The sequence below is a fragment of the Gossypium arboreum genome, chromosome 6, assembly GCF_025698485.1.
Source record: "Gossypium arboreum isolate Shixiya-1 chromosome 6, ASM2569848v2, whole genome shotgun sequence".
NCBI classification, from domain to species: Eukaryota; Viridiplantae; Streptophyta; class Magnoliopsida; order Malvales; family Malvaceae; genus Gossypium; species Gossypium arboreum.
In genome coordinates this window covers 20,202,797-20,219,869 of record NC_069075.1, presented here as the reverse complement: position 1 = coordinate 20,219,869, position 17,073 = coordinate 20,202,797, and positions in this window count along the sequence as shown.

The window sequence follows — 17,073 nt, the reverse complement described above, 5'->3', positions numbered from 1 at the left end:
TTCAACATGTAAAAAATGACTCCAAAAGATGACAAACAGGTGGGCCTAGCAATATATTACTAGCAAGTCCTTTGCATTGTCATTTTCCTCTTCACAAACCTCTATAAATAGCCTTTGTTTCATAATAGGAGGCATCTTGAAGTTGAGATCAAGATCATTTTCTTGTTAAGTTTTTGTTTGTTTCTTTATTTGTGTAAAATCTCAAGTTTCTTATATCTAATGTCTTTTTCATGTAAATTTGAGTTGTTTAAATTGTTATATTATTCTAAGTTTTCAATGTTGAGGCAAACGTGTGAAACTATTGGCAAATATTAAGGTAAATTTCATACTCGTCATTGAGGTAAAATGAATTATTAATCACTTGTTATAATCATACCTGTAAAGTAAGATATTTTATTTGTTATAGACAATAGATGACACAATGAATGCTTAGATAAATTAACCTTGACTTGTTGTAGACATATAAAAATTGGCATAATAAATATTTAAAATCTTTTTTATAAGTTTTGAAGTTATCAAGTGATTATAATACCATATTTTATATTTTTGGACTGAACTTGAACAGTTGAACTTTCATATTGCACCATCATTTGCTTATGAATTCATTTGCTAAACTCTTGGACTTATTGAACAATCATATTGGACACTCCTTTGATGGACATACATTTGCTCATGGATTCATATGCTTAATTATTTGACGTACATTGCTAGATTATCTAATTGGGGCCTTGATCTACCGTAATTTGACATGGCAAATCAGGCTTTCCCGTTATACTTATAGAGCTTGCTCTTGAGCAAAATTGTGTATTTTTCGTAGTTTTTCATAGTTTTTAGAATTTAGATTTAATAAGTTTAAATGTCACTTTTTACATATTTTAGGACCCAAATTGGCCAATGGTGTCACTAGGGGGCCTAATATTTGATTGAGTGTTGGAGGGACATGTTGGAGGCCGGAATCGAGCGAGAACTTCACCAAATTGAGAAAGTACCACGATCTCCTACCCTTGGAATCGAGATACCTCTAACAGGCCTTAAAGATGAATACCACCTACAGTGGTATCACAATATCCACTTTGGGCATCATGATACCCAACTGCCAAAGGAACACCCCAAGTCAAGCCTACCAATGATATCACGATATCCTGCCCTTGGGTATTGCAATACCAATATCGCGAGGGGATAAAAATTTACACCAAAGTTAGTCTTTATCCAATCAAAGTGCAATCATTGAAGGCCCATTCAAAGGCATTTTGGGCACAAAAAGGGTCAAAAATTGGTTTTTAAAAACAACTAAATTTGGCTACGGAGAGAGGAAACACATTAGGCTTAGTTTTAGGTAGTTTCTCTTAGGTTTTCTTTATTTTTTTCTCTTCACTTTTCTAGAGTTCTTATTTTTCATCATCTTCCATAGTTTTAGTGTAATAGCCCGATTTTGGGGCTAGTCGGAACAGTGGTTTCAGAAACCACTATTTAAAGCTGGAGAAATTATTTTATTTACTATTTTATGTGTTATGGCATGATTATATGAATGCATGAAAATTTTGGTGAGATAATTTTAGCGATTTCATGCTTAATTGTGAAAAATGACTAAATCGCATAAAGTGCAAAGGTTTTGTTTTACTACCCAAATGTGTTAAATAGCTAGAGAACCAAAATTTAAGGCATTTAAAGGACAATTAAACTCTTTCAAATAGAGATGGTAGGCCATAGGGGACAAGATTGGTCAAAATGTCAAAGTTAGGTGACATTTGGTAACTTAATTGATTAAAATAAAAAAAGAAAAAGGGCTATCATCTTCCTCACCTCTCCACCAAAATTTTCAACCATTCTAGGGGTTTTAGAAGCTCAAAATTTCAGCAACTTCTCATCCTTGCAAAAGTGATTTAGATGGTTTTTATTGATGATTTTTGCATTTTTAGGACCCTTGTAGCATGAGCTAGCTAATGAGGAGACTATATTGCAAGATGGTTAAAAGTCTAGGGTTTTGCCATGAGAGTATTCATGTTTTTTTCTGAAATTTTATGGAGAAAATGAATCATGGTTGTGAAATAAACAACTTTTGTGAAGTAGTTTTCATGGAAACCCTAACTAATGACCATTTTGCATAAGCTATGAAATAGGTGATAAATGTGTGAAATAATGAGAATTGTGAGATGATATAGTTATAAAATGAATTCGGTTAGGCTTGGCTAATAAGGAAATTTAATAAAAATTGATTTTCGGGCCTAAAGGTAAAATCGTAATTTTTACTAAGTTTAAGGGCAAAACGGTCATTTTACCAAAGTATGAGTCTCAAGTTGAATTGAATGATTTGTGTATTAAATAAGCTAAATTTTCACGTTTTATATCAAGAGAAACGTGATTCGAGTCTTGATCGAGGGAAGAACAAAGTTTACGAGGATTAGGCTCATTCCCATTATTTTGTGCCGAGGTAAGTACATATGTAAATAATGTGTCATTGTAGCTTATTTTTAAACGTTTTATCGTTATCATGTATTATAATCTTACTTTTTACCATAGAAGCATAAACATTGTGATATAAGAGTAATCTACATGATGAATAAGTACGACGACATCAGGTTAAATATGAAATCCTGTTGAACCTCAAAAATAGTATAGGATACAAAAGGTATGTCATGAAGAACTATATGGTCTGAACTCATAAGTTATGTCTGATTTCATGAGATAAATGTTATATGTAATGTGGGTCCAGGTACTGACCTTGAGTGCAGACCCGTGAGTAGCTCAATGAGCGAGCATTACATGATAGAGTTATGGGGTCCCGGTACTGACATGACAAAAAGGCCCGTGAGTAACTCAAAATGCGAGAATTACAAAGTATAAGGTAGCTCTGACTACTTATATTTTAAGTGTAAACTTTCTGTGTATCCATTAGTATTTCGAGTGTTCAACGGGTAGTTTGAAGAACGAGTTGGGGAAAATTTCAATGAGGTATGTTATTAGAGAGAATGAAATTGAGATATTTTACGGATGATTACAAGTATGTATACTAAACCCATGAACAAGACTTTAGTGTGTGATGAGATGTAGTAAGTATGCATAAAGGAAGTGAAGAGTAAGACAGTGAACTTAAAATGATATATCATTTAAGTATGATAAGCCATTGTTTGATAAATGTGTTTTTTTTAATTACACTTATTTGCATATATGTACTTACTAAGCTCCCATGCTTAACACGATTCGGGTATTCGATGAATTATCCTACACACATAAAGAATGTTTAAAATGCGTAGTATCACTGTTGAGAGACACCGCGTATGAGTGGTGAAATTCCTTGATATCTGTAATTCCAAAAAAAAGAGTCACTTGAGATTTCTTACAAGTTGAATTTAGAAAGAAATACATTAGCTAAAGATTCATCGATCAGAAAAGAAAGGAATTCCTTGAATTGAAGCAAGGTCGTATGTCAGTCACAGAATATGAAAGAATGTTTGTACGACTCTGTAAATATGCTTGTGAATACGTCTCTTCTGAAGCTATAATGTATAAAAGATTCGAGGACGGATTGAATGAAGAAATCAAAGTGTTAGTCAGAATTCTTGAGCTGAAAGAGTTTGTTGTTTTGTTTGATCAAGCTTGTAAAGCAGAAAAACTTTGCAAAGAGAAAAGAAAAGCCGATACTGTGGCTAGAGATTCTAGAAAGAGATTTGCAGGCAAATCACATCAGTCAGCATCAAAAAAATTTAGAGACTATCATCCTCGTTCTACGGCTTCTACAGGAATTTCGATCAGAGATAGAGATACAAGATATTTTAGTTCTAAACCTCAGGCGACATCTGTTGCTAGTGTAGGAAGTGTTAGAAATGTTGGGCCTGAATGTAAACACTATAATAAGAAACATTATGGTGAATGTAGATTAGTGAGCGGAGCTTACTTTAAATGTGGATCGATTGATCATTATCTCCTAGACTGTCCAGAAAAGTTTACAGCTGATAGAGATCAACTAGTGAAAGCGAGTAACGTGGCTTCTAGAGGGAGAGAGCACCCCGAAATGCTGTAAATATGAGTGGTAACCGAGGTGCTACAAGAGATTCGACTGTGAGATCTGAGGCACGAGCACCTGCCAGAGCTTATGCTATACGTGCACGGGAAGAGGCATAATCGCCAAACGTTATTATCGGTATTTTTTCTCTTTTTGATACTGATATAGTTGCGTTGATAGATCCTGGATCAACTCATTCTTATATTTGTACGAATTTAGTGTTTAAAAAGATTTTACATATTGAGTCTACAGAATTTGTAATTAAAGTATCAAACCCCTTAGGCAAATCTATTTTAGTTGATAAAATTTGTAAGAATTGTCCTCTGATGACTCGGGGTTATTGTTTTCGGGCTGACTTGATGCTTCTACCGTTTGACGAGTTTGATGTGATTTTGGGTATGGACTGGCTGACTATTCATGATGCGGTTGTGAATTGTAGACAGAAGACTATCAAATTGAAATGTCAAAATGGTGAGATTCTTCGGATTAAGTCTGATGATTCGAATGAGTTACCTATTTTGATATCATCTGTGTTAGTTCAGGAATATTTGGAAAAGGGTTATAATGCATATCTTGCATATGTATTAGATACAAAAGTGTTTGAATCAAAGATTGAATCTGTACTTGTTTTTTTTATGAGTTTTCGGATGTATTTCCAGAAGAATTACCAGGTTTGCCTTCAATTAGAGAAGTTAAATTTGGTATTGAATTAGTACCCGAAACAATGCTGATATTGATAGCTCCATATAGAATGGCTCCAACGGAATTAAAAGAGTTGCAAGTTCAATTGCAAGAATTGTTAGATAGAGTTTTGTACAACCGAATTATTCTCCCTGGGGTGCACCGGTATTGTTCGTGAAAAAGAAAGATGGCATGATGAGAATGTGTATCGACTACAGACAGTTGAATAAAGTGACTATAAAGAAAAAATACCCTTTACCGTTGATTAATGATTTATTTGATCAGTTGAAAAGGGCTACAGTATTTTCAAATATTGATTTGAGATCAGGTTACTATCAGTTGCGAGTCAAAGAGTCAGATGTGTCGAAAACCATGTTCCGAACAAGGTATGGACATTATGAGTTCCTTGTTATTCCCTTCGGTTTAATTAATGCTCCTGCTATTTTTATGGACTTGATGAACTGGATATTCAAATTGTATTTAGATAGATTTGTTGTTGTATTCATAGACGATATTCTGATCTATTCATGGAATGAATTTGAACATGCTGAGCACTTGAGAATTGTGTTACAAACTCTACGTGATAAACAATTATTTGCAAAGTTTAGTAAATGTGAGTTTTGGCTCAAAGAGGTTAGATTCTTGTGGCACGTTGTTTCAGCTGACGGTATTAGAGTTGATCCGAGCAAGATTTCTGCTATTGTTGATTTGAAACATCTGAGAAGTGTATCTGAAGTCCATAGTTTTCTAGGCTTAGTGGGCTATTACCGAAGATTCATGAAAGGATTCTCGATAATTGCGACACTAATGACACGACTGTTACAAAAAGATGTGAAGTTTGATTGGTCAGAAAAATGTCAGTAGAGTTTTGAACAGTTGAAAGTACTGTTAACTGAAGCACTAGTATTGGTTCAACCGAAATCGGGGAAAGAATTTGTGATTTATAGCGACGGATCATTAAACGGTTTGGGATGCGTTCTGATGCAAAATGGAAAAAGTTATAGCTTATGCTTCTCGACAGTTGAAACCGCACGAAAAGAACTATCTGACGCATGATTTAGAGTTGGCTGCAATAGTATTTGCATTGAAGATTTGGCGACACTACTAATATGGTGAAAAATGCCACATTTATACGAATCACAATAGCTTGAAACATCTGATGACACAAAAGATTTGAATTTGTGACAACGAAGATGGTTCGAGTTATTGAAAATTTATGACTTCGAGATTGATTATCATCCGGGAAAAGCTAATGTTGATGCTGATGCTCTGAGTCGAAAATTATTGTTTGCATTATGAACAATGAACAGCCAGTTGATGATTTGTGATGATGGGTCTATTTTAGCCAAATTAAAAGCTAAACAGGTATTTCTGCAACAAATCTGTGAAGCTCAAAAAAATGACAATGATTTACAAGCTAAACAAATTCAATGTAAGTCTATTTCTGATTCAGAATTTCATATTGGAACTGATGACTGTTTAATGTTCCAAAATAGAATTTGTATACCGAAAAATATAGAGCTTATTCAGAAAATCCTGCATGAAGAATACAGTAGTCATTTTTCTGTTCATCCGGATAGTACCAAAATGTATAACGATCTGAATCAAATGTACTGGTGGTCAAGTATGAAATGGGATATCTCAGATTTTGTATCAAAATGTTCAATATGTCAGCAAGTCAAAGCTGAACATTAAGTACCATCAGGTTTACTTCAGTTTGTAATGATTCCTAAATGGAAATAGGACAGAGTTTCAATACATTTTGTATCGGGATTGCCTCTAACTCTGAAAAAGAAAGATGCTATCTGGGTTGTCATTGATCAACTAACTACGTCTGCTCATTTCATATCGATACATACATATTACTCACTTGAAAAATTAGCTGAATTGTACATTTTTGAAGTTGTTCGGTTACACGAGGTGCCATTATTTATTATTTCTGATAGAGATCCGAGATTTACGTCACGATTCTGGAAGAAACTGCAAAAGGCTCTGTGAACAAAGTTGAATTTCAGTACTGCTTTTCATTCTCAGACTGACGATCAGACCGAGAGAGTTTTGTTCAGATTCTCGAAGATATGTTGAAATGCTATATTTTAGAGTTTGAGGGCAGTTAGGAAAAATACTTACCGTTAATTGAATTTGCATACAAAAATAGTTTCCAAATGAATATAAAGATGGCACTGTATGAAGCTTTGTATGGTCGCAAATGTCGAACTTCTCTATATTGGATAGAATTGAGTGAGAAAAAGATTCAAGGGTTGAATTAATCAGAGAAACTGAAGAAAAAGTGAAAACGATTCGCGATAGTTTAAGAGCAGCTTCAGATTGACAGAAATCCTATGCAGATTTGAAATGTAGAGAGATTGAAGTTCAAGTCAGAGATAGAGTGTTTCTAAAAGTGTCACCATGGAAAAAGATTCTCCGTTTTGGACGTAAAGGAAAGTTAAATTCGCAATTCATCAGGCCGTATGAGATCGTTGAAAGAATAGGACCAGTAGCATATCGAGTTGCTTTACCATCAGGACTTGAAAAGATCCATAATATTTTTCATGTTTCTATGCTATGTCATTACAGATCTGATCCGTCACATGTGATCTCTCTGATAGATATTGAAATTCAACCCGATATGTCATATAGCAAAGAACCGATTAGGATTTTGACCCGTGAGATCAAAGAATTAAGAAATAAACGTATAACTCTAATGAAGGTTCTTTGGAAAATACACAGGATTGAGGAAGCTACGTGGGAACCTGAGGAAGCTATGCAAAAACAGTACCCAAACCTTTTCACCGGTAAGATTTTTGGGGATGAAAATCCTTAATGGGGGGAAGTTATAACAACCCGTTTTTAGGTCAAATCAGAACAGTGATTTTGGGATCATAAATTTGAAATGAAAATATTTATTTTATTATTTTAATAAGGTTTACAGCATGATAAATTAATTATGTGAAAGTTTCGTTAAGATATTTTATTGTTTAAATGCTTAATTCGATAAAAATGACTAAATCGCGTAAAGCATAAAACTTGTCTTCTATTAGCTAAAAGTGTCAAATAGCTATAGAACATTAAAGTAAAGGCCCTTAAGTGATAAATAGACCATTTATGGTTAGTGGAGGATGATAGCATGGCAATTGGTGTAATTTTGAATTAATTTTAAGGTTAAAATGGTAAATGGTTAATTAAGGTTAATTACAATAAAACAAAACAAAATTTCCTTCTCCATTCATCATCATCAACCAAAATTAGGGTGAATAAAACACTATTTTTGCTTTCTTCATTCGGCCAAGCTATAGTGAGCAATTAATGTACGGTTTTTGATCTGTTTTTAATGATTTTTACGTTTTTGAGCTCGTTGCAACATAATCTAGCTAGCCCGTACCTTCATTTTTGAAATTGTTATAGATTTTTAGTGATTCCATTGTTGAATGATTGAGTAATTAAATGTTTAATTATAGATTATGATGGTTTAATGATAGATATACAAGTTTTGTTAAGTGATTTTTGACAAAAATGTCAATTAGGGATTAAATTGAGAAAATGTGAAATGTTGTAGTTAAAAGTGTGAAATAATGAAAGATATGGGCTGATAGGAGTTTAATTAAAATTTTTCTATCATGGGTTATGGTCTAATTGTGCAATTTTTCATTTTTATGTGTTAAGGACTAAATTGCAAAGTAGTCAAAAGTCTAGGGTAAAATTATAAATTAGCCAAAATGAATGTTTTAGGCTAAATTGAATTGAATGAAAGTTTGAATAAGTTAATTTGATATTATATAGATCAAGATAAGCAAATACCGGAACAAGATCGGGGAAAACGAAAAGTGGACGAATAGCCAATAGTTTTATCCGAAGATACGAGGTAAGTTTATATAATTAGAATCGAACTTTTATATACTTGTAATTATTGAAATGAATGTATATAATGGAAATACTTAAAATATGAATGCCTTATTGATGTAATTTATTTGTTACCAAGCCCTGTTTGAATTGTATGAATTCATAGGATACGGGTGACATGTTACTAGGGTTACTGTTTTGGTCGAGCTCCTGCATTTGTTGTGGACTCACGACAGCTCGTATGAGGTTACTAATATATCAGCTCGTAAGAGCTTACTGTTATCAACTCATTGGAGCTTACCTTTTCGGCTCGTATAAGCTTACAATTTAGCTCGATAGAGCTTACCATTTCAACTCAATAGAGCTTGCTGTCTATTAGCTTGGGAGGAGCTTACCGATCATGGCTTGAAAGAGCATAAATGATAATGAATTGATGGATTACTGATATTATTCACCCAAGCATCCTTTGAATTTCTAATAGGTTCAACGGGCACAAATAATGTTATACGGATGTGTTACGGTCTAGAAATGTTGTTAATGTTATATATGATATATGAATTTGGAATGATGCAAAGCATTGTATTAATAGATGGTTTCATGTAATTTTACAATGACTAACATGTGATGAATTCTTGTGATTAGGTGTTTGTTAATTGAATTGTTTACACTTTAAGTATTGCTTTGATTTTGTATAAATAGTAAGTTTAATTCTGAATTATACGGGCTTACTAAGATATAAAGCTTACTCTATTTCTCTTTCTATGTTTTATAGAGGCTCGTTAGCTTTCTCATTTTGGACAAGTCGGAGTTGCACATCACGCTAACCAATTTTCAATGTGAACATTTGTAAATATGGCATGTATAGACTAGTTTAAAAGATTTTAGTTATGTTACTTGATATCATGATTTTGGTATGCTTTTGTGTATAAGTTAAGCCATGTGATTTGGCTTATTTTGGTACTATGTTTTGGTTGAATTAAATGTTCAATTATAGTATGCTTTGGCAAGGTAATGATGGAATGAAATTATGCAAGTGAAGACTGGATATGTAGTTGTTAAATGAATGGATTATGTATGATGTTAAATAGGTATTTGGGTATGTAATTGTTAAGTTTTGATATGGTTAATAATAAGTATTGAAATGGTTATTTTGGGTGCCTATTGAGTTGTAAAAATATGGTCATTTATGCTTGTGAATGTTTGTGTTTATAGGGTGGCAAAATAGCTTTACAAATGGCCTTTTTTTGTCCACACAGGCAGAGACACGGGGGTATGTCTTAGCCATGTGCGACACACGGTCATGCTGCACGGCCACGTGTCCCTTGGGGTACCCTTTCAAATTAAGTCAGTATACCCTACAGTTTTGGCACGACCTGATACATAAGCATGTGTGGCCATTTCGAAGGGCACACGGGCTAGACACATGAGCGTGTAGTTGGCCGTGTGACACAAGTCAGTATGTATGCCCTGTTTCCACATTGTCTAAGACACGGGCGTGTCTATTAGTCGTGTGAGGCACACGGCCTGTTCACACGGGCGTGTGACACTTGAAATTTTGAAATTTTTCTAAGTTTCCAAAATTTTTATATGTTACCGATTTAGTCCCGAATGCATGATTTAAACTTTGTATGCCCGATTTAAGTGCATATTATATGTGAATGAAGGATATTTACTGAAATGAGATGACATTTGATAAATGATTGTTCTGAATTGAGTTACAAGTCCGGTAATACCTCTTAACCTATTTCGACGATGGTTACTGGTTAGGGGTGTTACACTTTGTTAATGGGTTGCCCTTGACACCTGCTAAGAAGGATTCTATCTGGGTTATCTTGGATCAATTGACTAAGTCTGCTCATTTCATTTCCATTCGGACGAACTATTCTCTGTAGAAGTTAGCGAAGCTGTACATTTCTGAGATTGTAAGACTGCATGGAGTTCCTGTTTCATTAATTTCTGATAGACATCCTCGCTTCACTTTTCGGTTCTGAAAGAAATTACATAAGGCTCTGGGATCTAGATTGGACTTCAGTAATGGGTTTCATCCTTAAACTGATGGTCAATTTGAGAAGGTGATTTAGATACTGGAGGATATGCTTTGGAGTTGTGTGATTGATTTTTGAGGTAGTTGGGAGGATTATCTGCCACTAGTTGAGTTCGCCTACAATAATAGTTTCCAGTCTAGCATCTAGATGGCACCTTACGAGGTTTTATATGGTCGTAAGTGTCGTACTTTGCTATGTTGGACTGAGTTGGGTAAATGTCAAGTTTTGGGTCCTAAGTTGATTTTTGAGACTGAAGATAAAGTTAGACTGATTCAGGATCATCTAAAGAAGGTTTTTGATATACAAAAATCTTATGCAGATCTAAAGAGACGAGATATTGAGTATTCTGTGGCTAATTCAGTGTTTTTTAAGGTTTTTCCGTGGAAAAAAGGTCTTGAGATTCAGTCGTAAGGGCAATTTGAACCCTAGGTTTATTGGACTGTATCAGATTCTGAAGCGTGTAGGACCAGTCGTTTATCAGTTGGAGCTATCTCTAGAGTTGGACAATATTCACGATGTGTTTCACATTTTGATGTTGAGGCGGTACTAGTCTAATCTAGCTCACATTGTCTCTACTAAGGAGATCGAGGTTAGACCGGATTTGACTTTTGAGGAGGAGTCAGTTCAGATTCTGGACCGTGACATTAAGGTTCTGAGGAAGAAATCCATTCCGTTGGTAAAGGTTCTATGGCAGAATCATGGCACTGAAGAAGCCACGTGGGAACCTAAGGACTCGATGCGTCAGCAGTATTCTCATCTGTTCTGATCAGATAAATTTCGAGGTCAAAATTTCTTTTAGGGGGTAGAGTTGTAACACCTTGATTAATTTATCCCTGTTTCTGTAAATATCTTACATAACGGTGTATCTGCTTTAGTGGTTAAGTGTTCTAGGTATGTCTGAGAGGTATTGGGTCCAAGTCTCACTTCTATCAAATTTTGTTATTTTTTGGATCCAAGGCTTATCCTTGTTCAGTGGGCTTATATTAAATTACCTGTAAATTCATATTAGAATAAGCCTGCTGGTTCGAGTGGTAAGGGGGTTATTGGTGTGTTAGAGGTCCAGTGTTCGAATCCCTGCGCGAGCGTGGGTATATTTTTGCTCTGCTAACTGATAGAGTTTCGGTCGTATGGAAAGTCTGAGAGAGTGGGTTAGTGGGAGAAAATTATGGGATATTGAGGTTATCTATTTTTTTTATTTTTATTTTTTTGCTAAAAATTCTCTCTATTCTCCATAGGAATCTGATGTCAAAATTGTTTCTCTTTTTTTCCCTTTCTGACATTGTTTTCTCCTTCTCTACAACCCTCTATTTTCTTTCTTTTTCATTTCATCTTGTGAATCTGTTGTTTGATCATGCCATTGCAACTGTCGGGTTCTCATTTTGGTTGAAGTAGATTGTGGAGCAGGGAATTGCACTTCAATGGTTTAGTTCGCATTTGGGGTGATTTGTCATCAGTAGTCTTGGAAGGCTCGAGATAGTTTTTGCATCAAATTGATATCAGGTGTGTACTTGAAATGCAGAAAAACAAGTTTTGACAAAAGCCAAAAAACTGTTTTGTCGACGCCATATGGACGTGTGGTTGGCCGTGTGTGAGACATGGCTGTGTGGTCGGCGAAGGCATGGCCGTGCGCAAGACACGGCCGTGTGGTGGCTGGAGTGTGGCATTGTGAGCACAAGGGCTAGGCCAAGTTGGGCATGTGGGCCCACACGAGTGTGTGGGTTTTGGGCCAAGCTGTGTAGGCCACACGAGCAATGCCAATCTAGATGTGTGGGCCACACAAGCATGTGGGCCTACACGAGCAAGCCACACGGACATGTAGGCCCATATTTTTGAAATTTTTCCTAGGGTCCCATGGGTCGATCCGATCGACTGTAGGCCTACCGTAGGGTTAGTAAGGGCTAACCAAACCCTAAAACTGTAGATCTGATAGTCTGATATTCTATTTTGAGTATGGTAATGCTATGCATGTCTGATTATTATGTTATATGTATATAAGCATGTTGAGCATGTTTAATATGATATTTCTGTATCTGTTTTGGGGTGGGATTTGTATACGTGGAGGAAGTGTTCTGTATGGCAGTCATTGTCTATATTCTGGCAGCTTGGCTGCACATTATCTGATATGTGTCATAATGACACGATATGGTGTGTAGTGTTAGGTGGGTGTTTTTAACCCCACTTGGTGTGATGGGATGGTCGGGGTTGGTGTGTAGAGGATAGGGGTAGGATTCTGATTATCTGATCTGTATATCTGACTCTGTTATCTGAATCTGAAATGGGCATGAACCCTAATCTGTATCTGATTGTATGTGAGTTTTCTGCATGTTTGCATGACTACTTCTGTTGGGTTACACACCGAGTTTACGTAAACTCACCTCTGTTTGTCTGTTATATTCAGGTAATCCACAGACTTAGACGAATTGGTGCGGCAGAGTCTTGCGGTGACCATTAGTATACGAACTGAATTTAATTAAAGGTTTTATTTTCTTAAAGATTATTTCTGGGAGTTTTGTATTAATTCGACTCTCCGTACTGTTGATTTAATTTTTGGGATTTGGACTTTTGTTTAAATATGTTGTTGGATAACTTGCTAAAAACACGGTTTTTTATTAAAACAAAGGTTTTCTAAAAACACGAAATGCCTTCTTCATATACAACGGTTTTTTTGTAAGCTTCCGCTAATAAACACGTTTTAAGGTAAATTAATTAACTGAACAAACGTTTTGACAACATATAACAGAAAAAAAGAGTTGAAAAATTGAAATGGTTTTATTGTATAAATTTCGTTATCAAAACCCATTCTTTGTGACACCTCCGGATTCGGCCATAACATCTAGGTCGGGTTTGGGTTGTTACACAATTAAAACACTCTTACTCTATAACAACCCATTTTCAGTGAAATCGAAATAGTGGTTTTGGGACCATAAATCCGAGCCAGAAAGAAAATTTAATTTAATATTATTGCATGATTTGCATTGTGATAGGAATGTCATATGAAAATTTTAATAAGAAAATTTTACCGATTTTGTGGTTAATTGTGGAAAGGACCAAATTGCATAGAATGAAAAAGTTGAATTCTAATAGCTAGAAGGATTAAATAGCTATGAAATTTAAAATTTGAGGTCTTTATATGGTAATTAGACCATTAAAGAAAAGTTGTAGACATTTTTTTGTGATTTATCTATGAAAAAATTAGAAAAGGCTAAGGACTAAATTGAAAATCAAAATAATTAAAGATGATAAATAATTAAATAGAAATATCATCTTATTTTATTATCATCTTCATCCCCAAATCTTATTGAAATCCTGGAGAGAGAGAATAAACTAATCAAGCTTAATTGGGTAAGTATTCTTGTCCCGTTTTTTGTAATTTTTATATTTTTGAGATTGGGATAGTCTAATCTATCTATTTTGGGGATTAATTTAAAAATTTATCAAAGTAACAAAGTTTTTTCATTTGATGAATATGTTGGAAATTTGAAATTTATAGTAGAAAACAAAAGGTTTTTTATAGATAAACAATTTTTACAAAGAGAATCTTGATGAAATCATGATTTAGGGATTAAATTGAAAAGTGGTAAAACCCATGGAAAAATTCTAATTTTTTGAAATTTAAGGGTTGTTTTTATAATATGTAAAATTTAGTTAAGCTTGGAATAAGGATTAAATTGCATGAATTACATTTTCCGAGCCTAGGGACGAAATTGAAATTTATGAAAAGTTTAAAGGTAAAATGGTAATTTTGCCTATGGTGTAAATTGAATCCAATTAAATATGAAATGGATTAAATTGATGATTAAATTCATTTATATAGATCTAGACAACTCAAATTCGAAGCTAGATCGAGGAAAAGAAAAAGTTTCAGATTAGTAGAAATTCTTGTACGGACAATTATTAAGGTAAGTTTGTGTAACCAAATTGCGTATATTTATATGCTTGTATTGAATGTGTTATGTGATTGTATGAATTATAAATGTTTAAAGTATGAAATAAATTATATGCCTGATATAGCTTGAATAAATGTTAATCTCCGTTTGAATAATGAAAATTTGATGGATATATGTAATTTCCCAATTTAAATGTGATCCTGCATATGTTGCTAACAGGATTTAGTTCGGACAAGTAATCCTAGTAAGGCCTTCTTGAGCATCCTGATAAATAGTTCTTGCGAGCATCTTGATAGGTAGTGATTTTTGCATGTGTTGCACACTACCGCAACTCTGCGTGAGCATCCTGTTACATGACTTGATCGGTTGTGATCCAGCATATAATGCGAACTCAAACGCAACTTTAGATGAATGTCTTGATATAAGCTCTTATGGGCTTCTTGATACTACTCGCTTGAACTCCCTATTACCTTATCCGGTGCTCCTTGAGTAAAACTCTTACAAGTTTCTTGATTAGCCTGGATAAGTGTTCTGTTACATAGCTCATCTGAGCATCCTAATAAGTGGCTCGAGAATGTGCTCTCTAATTAAGTGCCCTAATGGGTACCCTTGATATAAGTTGACGGTTTATGATTTTGTACACCTTGTGTCTACTACCTGAGTATCCATCGAAATTTCAATGATTCAACGGATAAATTTCTGAAATAAGACAATATGAGATTAAATGAATTATATCTCGAATGCACCTGAAATACTTGAAAGTTTGTAACATGATGAGCTCTTCTATGCTTATTTGGTGTAAATGTGAATTATGTGACTAACATACTTGTTTGAGTATATGTGATTAGGCAAACATGTCAATTTGTTGGAAATCATGTTATTGTATGCTTATTATAATGAATGTAAATCTAAGTTTAATTCTTGTTATATGAACTTACTAAGTATTAAATGCTTATTAGGTTTTATTTTCTCTGTTTTATAGTGCTTGGAAGCTGGTAAAGGTTGAAGATCGGTCGGAGCAACATCACACAATCCTCTAGCTCATTTTGGTATAAATAATAAACTCATTATGGTATAATGGCATGTATAAGCTAACTTGGCCATTGATGGCATGTAAATGGTTGTATGTAATCTAGCCATTGGAATGGCTAGAGTGATATATTTTGGTATGTTTATATAAAGGTTATAATATAATCAATATGTTTGAAAATGGTTAAATAGTAAATGGTATATATCTAATGCAGGGTAAATTTTGAATTAGTAAAATTGACCAAACATGAATGCATGAAAAGATATATCATTTAGATGTTAGAATTGGCTTGATTATAATGCATGAATTAGTTGGTATATGTTTGCAATTGTTAATGTAGGTTGTTAGCAAATTTGGGTGAGAAATAAGGCTAGGAAATGGCTTTATTTTGTCCACACGGATAGACACACAGACGTGTGTCTTGACCATGTGTGACACACGGCCTGGCACTTGGGCATGTGGTTTGGCCATGTGTTCCCTGCATCTTAAATTTGAGAAACAAAATGCTCAAAATTTGGCACATTGGCAGAGATACAGGCATGTGTCTCAGCCGTGTGTGATACATGGCCTAGAACACAAGTGTGTGACTTGGCCGTGTGAACCCTGCACCTAATTTTTTAAAATTAAATTGATCACGCGACCTACTCACACGGGCGTGTGGCTGGCCATGTGGCACAAGTTAGAGAGTTACACGGGGTTGGACATGGCCTATAGCACGGGCATGTCCTATGGCCACACGGGCGTGTCCTTTGACCATACAGACGTGTGTAACCTGAATCTAGGAAAAATTTTGAAATTTTGTGAAAAAATTCCTTGAGTTCTCGATTTAGTCGCAACTCGATTCCAATATTTTTATTGGGCCTCAAGGGTCCAATCAAGGGGCAAGATGACTAGTTTCGGAAATGAATAGTAATTAAAATGAATTATTTGTAATTGATCTGTAAAATTCGGTAATACTCTGTAACCCTAATCCGACGACGGATACGGGTTAGGGGTGTTACATACTCTATCACTTTGCACCAAAAAGGTTTTATACATATGCTACATATATGTAATGCCCCAATTTTCGGGTTTTCTGTGTTTCTGTGATTTTTAAAATTTGTGTGTGTTCTGGTTGGTTAAAATATATATTTTAGTAGGTTAGTGGGCTTTTGGAAGGCCCAAACTTAAGTTAAATCCGTGGTAGTCTTCGAAATTTTAATTTTATGAATAGGTGATGCAATTGGCCTTTGGGCTTTTAAGAGTAAAGGGGTAAAAGATGACACAAAAAGGAGTGTGGTGTAGTGGCAAGGTGGCGCCACTTAGGGGACAAGGAAGTGACGCTATAGAGGAAGCAAGGGGTCCAAGGTTCAAGTATTGGCTCTTGCAATATATTTTAGTTTTTCTTTTTAATAAATCTGGAAGCAAGTAGGTGCGCTTTAAAGTTTAATGTGTTGGATTTATGACACAAATGAGTTGATGGCCTAGTGGTGGTGGCGTGAGTCGGTATGTGAGAGGACTTTGGTTCGAATCCCTTGGCACGCAAAGGTTGATTATTTTGCTATGTTGGGACGGCAAGAGTTGGTGTTGGTTTTAAACTCTGGTGAT